This window comes from Propithecus coquereli, unplaced genomic scaffold (genome assembly GCF_000956105.1).
Source record: "Propithecus coquereli isolate 6110/MARCELLA unplaced genomic scaffold, Pcoq_1.0 Scaffold10, whole genome shotgun sequence".
Classification (NCBI taxonomy): domain Eukaryota; kingdom Metazoa; phylum Chordata; class Mammalia; order Primates; family Indriidae; genus Propithecus; species Propithecus coquereli.
Window position 1 is genome coordinate 7,310,130 of NW_012133858.1, and position 5,260 is coordinate 7,315,389.

The following is a 5,260-nucleotide window of genomic DNA, read 5'->3' on the forward strand; positions in this document are numbered from 1 at the left end:
CTCAAGCAATCCTCCTGCCTCAACCTCCTGAGTAGCTAGGACTATGCCACCACATCTGGCTAACTTTTTAATTTTTTTTGTAGAGACAGGGTGTGAATCTCCTGACCTCAAGCAATCCTCCTGGCTCTGCCTCCCAAAGTGCTGGGATTACAGGTGTAAGCCACTGCACCCTCCCAATTTTTGATAGTCCTTAGTTTTTCAAGGAGTTACCCTTGATCCTTTCCTATCCCTCATTGGCCATATCCACTCCTTCACAGAGTAGTGCTGATTCTATTGCCTTAACATTGTTCTAATCTAAACTTGCTTGTTTTCTACAACCACTGCTCTAGTTTAGGTCTGGGCTTGTAAATTGGCAACCCAAGGTCCACCTTCAGCCTAAAGACAAGCTTTGTTTGGCCTGTGCAAGGTTTAAATGGTTAAAAATTTGTTGCCATCATTTAAAAATTTGGAAATTGTATTTAAAAAGACAGGTTCCAGCTTTTTTGAAAAATCAGAATAGCTGGCAACATTCAATTACAGGAAAGTGAGACTTCCCTTCATGGAAAAGGCATGGGTTTTCCATTTCAGAGTTTCTGCCATTCTTTGAACTGGTTCACTTCACTCAATGGCATTACTTGCTTGTCCCCTATAATGACTTCAAGTGCCCTCTATCTATTCTTCCACCCTTACCTCCAACATAGTACCTACCCCACCCCCTTTCCACATTGTCAAAATTAGCTTTCTCATCAGGTTTGATCAAATCACTTAATTTGCATATCCTTGATTTGCTAATTGTTTTCAGGATAAAATCCAAACTCCTTAAAATGGCACTTCATGATCTTGTCTCCCTCACCATTCTGTTCCTTACTCCTTCCCAGCTTTGACTACTCAGAATCGGTAGTTCCAGGGTGTAGTGTGACAGGGGTGTGTGAGGATCCGCAGCGGTAAGGAGACTAACGTTAGCTGGAGCTTTAGATGCCAGTTCTCCGCCAGGTCAAAGTCTGCCCAGCAAGCTGCCGGGGTCTGCAGTCCATCGCGAGCTTGGCCTCGGATTGGATAGGGCGGTGCATGCCGGGAGCGGTTTGGTCTTCGAAAGGCTTGCTGGGAGTTGTAGTTCTTGGAGCCGGAAGTGGGGGTAGCAGGGATAGAAACCACAGCTGAGACAGCAGTCGCTGACGCTGCTGCCACCCGGGTGTAGCGCATCATCCCGAGCCCACTAGATTTAGGTTCCTTCTCCGGCCCCGGGGGGCTCCGGGAGCCCTGAGAGGAGAAGCAGCAGGGACGCCTCTCTTCAGCGGGGAGGCGGCCTCGCAGCCCCGGATGCGGCTGGAGGGCGCGAGAATGGACCTTGGCGGCTGCGAGGAGCGCCTGCCGGAGGAGAGCAGGTGGGCTGTGAGCGGGCCGGGGATTCGGGGGCTTTTGGATGTGCTGAAGCGCCGGGAAGCTTGGGAGGGCTCAGAGGGCACAGAGATTTGAAGTGCTGGGCCCGACAGATCTGAGAGCGACTAATGCGGCGACTTGTTTGGGAAAAATTTAGCAGCGGAGGGACGGACAGGGCGTGGATAGAACCAGGGAACGGGCTTAGTGAGGGTGAGGGAGAGTAGGTAGGATTTGTTGAGGGCAGGGGGAGCAGAAGAGGGTGAAGTTCAGATCCAAGGTTGCTGGAGAGGAGGTGGATATTGAGAGTCTGGGAGAAAAGGACTGAAGTGCTGTAGTGAGATTTTATAGGCCAGAGGTATAGGTAGGAGCAGGGTACGAGGTTGGTGCCCTGACTGAAACTTGCGGTGACAGCAAGTGGGGCCAATGTTAAGAGGGTGATTGTTGGAAGAATTCCTCGGAGTAAAGGTTAAGTGAGTGGCCTAGGAAGAAGCTTGAGCAGGGATGAATGTGGGGAAGAAGGCGAGAAGGAGGGCCTGTGGATGAAAGTGAGCGATTGTAATGGCAGTGGGGTGGGGGTGGGGGCTTGCTCATGAGACCAGAAATTGTGTACTTGCCCTTTGTCAATGCTGGATCCCTGTCAGAGAGTGGCAGGACCTCTCTGTCATTTCCTTTTCATATTCAAACCTTTCACTTCTTCCTCACAGTGCAAACTAAGCAAGTTCACATTTATTTACATGGAACTATTGTCAGAAAGTTCTTATCTTCTAGAAATTAGGAAATTTGAGATTTCAAAAACTACTTTGAAGGATGAATTGGACTCTGTAGAGGTGCTTCCCATATTTAGGGTTTGCCTCATTAGGAACTCTGTGCTTCACCTCTTAAGAGGCCAGAGTGGTGACAAACTAGAATAGGAATGTGGCTTAAAGGGAGTCACTTAACATTTAGAAACAGTTTCAGATACAGTGATGGTCTCAGGAGCAGCTGGGGTCCAAAGACTGGAGGCAGAAGATTTACCTCTGAGAAAATGTCAACAGGAAAATTAATGAGATGTTGTGCCTGGGTGAAGACTGGCTCTTTTTAAGGGTGACTCCACTTTTATGTACACAGGTAGCCTGTGGCCTGCTGTACAAAACCTGAACTAACAGGACTTTGGGGTTCCTGCCAGTGATCTATGAATGATGTGTACTAAGTGAAACCGAACATCTTACTTCCCTTTTCCATGTTTCAGTTTCTGCTTATGTATATTTGGCTATTTATTCTTCTTCCAGGTGTCTGTGAAGTGCTTCATGTAAAATGTCCCATGTAAATTCTAAGTAAGTTTTAGAGTTATTCTGATTTTCCTCTACAGTTCACGTGGCGGAGGCTGAGTTAGAAATTCAAGTTCAAATTTCTTCCCTATCTGGCTGGAATTGGGTTAGTTATTTATTTAATGTATTTAACAAACACTTATTTACCACATGTCAAGCACTGTTTTAAGATATTAAGATATACTGTATTAACTTATTTAATCCTCCTAACTGCTGTATGAGGTAGGCACTATTATTATCACCATTTAACAGATGTGGAAATTAAGACATAGGATAGGATAAGTAACTTGCCAGGGTCATATAGCAAATTCCTAGAGGAACTGGAATTCAGACCCAGGCAGTCTGGCTCCAGAGTCTACACTTTTATTTGTAAAGACTGGGTCTCTCTATTGCCCAGGCTAGTCAAACTCCTGGCCTCAAGTGATCATCCTGCCTTGGCTTCCCAAGGTGCTAAGATTACAGGCATGAGCCACTGTGCCCAGCCAGACTCTACATTTTTAATATCAATGCTAATAGTGAAAAAGAAATGTGCAAGATAGTGAATAAATTTTATAGCATTCTGTGCCTGTCACTCAGGCTAGTAGTAGGACAGCTTCTTTGCAGGTATCTTTGCCTGTCTATTCTTTTTATGCTTGCCTCTGAACCAAAGAACTTTAATCAAAACTTAATTTCAGCAGTGGGTTTATTCCCATAAAGTCACTTATATTATTGTTATAGGCCTGCTCTGTTGGTGGCTGGTTAACTCAGAATATGTTGCTTAATGAGGCTTCATGGTACTGATGGCCTCCTTAGCTCCAGATAGACAACTTGTAAATACATACCTTGGGCCTGTTAATTAAGATGTGTGGCTAGGTCACTGCAAACATAACCTTTCTATGGCCAATAAAATATCCAATTCAGAAACAATCTTCATGATGAGATAGCATCATTTTTAAAATGAAGGATAAAACTTTTCAGTAATATATTTTATGAAAGCAGTTGATAACAGTGAAGTGTGCACAAGCTTTAAAGCCAAATAGACCTGTATTTGAATCCTAGCTCCTCTGCTTAAGTTGGGTTGATCAAGTTACTTAACCTGTCTGAGTGGGAAGAATAATTGCCTTCCTGCCTGTGAAGATTCGATCAAACAATGTGCGTATAAAGCTCCTTCCTTAGTGCCTGGTATGTATGAAGTGCAAAAAAAATGTCTACTTCACATTCCTGTCCCAGTTTTTTCGAAATAAGGTGGGTGTGTGCTCCACAGGTTACTATTTGCAATGGTATAACTTGTTCTTCCTCTTTCCATGGCTTCTCCATCTGAGTTGAGCACCCTGTCTGGAATGTTGGCTTAGCTTTTAACTTCACCTTAGTAGTATAGTTATGTCATAGATTTCCCTATTGTCTTCCATGTAGCTGTCACTCTAGCAAAATGCTGTAGTACTTGGGGATGATACCTAACTTTCCCTAGGGTTTCCTAAAGGCCAGTTCTTTGGAGATTATCTGGTGAAACTACTAAACATTTGAAGGGATGGTCCTTCTACCATTGCTCTATCATTATAGACTGCCTTGGCTATGCAGTCTACTTCTGAGCTTGGAACTCAGATACATGCATTATTCAGTTTTCCTGGTGCAGTGATCCAGATAGAGTCGGAATTCAAGTAGCAGGATACTTTTTAGCGTTTCCAAACTAAGCTTATTCTGCTGACCAAAACCGCCTCTGTTTTAGCATTTTCCACTCAGTCAACCCAGATTGAGCCTCAGAGTGAAATTTGATACTTCCCTCTTCTCTATTTCCCATATCCAAGCAGTTAGCAGGTTCTAAAATTCTGTTCCTAATTTTTCTCTTGAAGCCTTCTTTTTCTCTCCATTTCTAATATAATGGTTTATAGTACGAAAAAAATCCGGTGTGTATTATTGCATCAGACACAGCCAAAACTCATTTGAATCCTCAAAGTCAAGAATTTGTTCTGTCTCTGGGTTCTGCCTCCTGATGTGTTGGTTTCACTCTCAGGCAGACATTTCTACAGGATACCCTTAGCGACTCCAAGTTTAGCAATCCCGACAACAAGAAAAGGATGCAGTCCCAATAATTCCAACAAAAGCAAAAATTCTGGGGCTGACTCTTTTTGGACTGACTTGTACTCCTGTTCTTGTGATCAGGGCATGGAATATGCTGCTCAGTCAGGCCTAAATTACATGCCCCACACTGGGTTGAGACCTTCTTGGAACATCATGGCCCAGAGTAAGTGTTAGAGAGGGGTGGTTCTCCTGTGGAAAATCAAAGATTCTGTTACCAAAATAAAGGGACATGAATTCTGGGCAGATATAAACAATATATTCACTTTGTTATCTCTCATTGGGGATTATCTCAGTAACCTCCTTAACTTACCTTTCAATCTGAATTTGTCCCCCAATTCCAGACAACCTCCACACTGCTACTATCTTAATTTTTTTTTTTTTTGAGACAGAGTCTCACTGTGTTGCCTGGGCTAGAGTGCCGTGGCGTCATCCTAGCTCACAGCAACCTCAAACTCCTGGGCTCAAGCGATCCTCCTGCCTCAGCCTCCCGAGTAGCTGGGACTACAGGCATGCGCCACCATGCCCGGCTAGTTTTT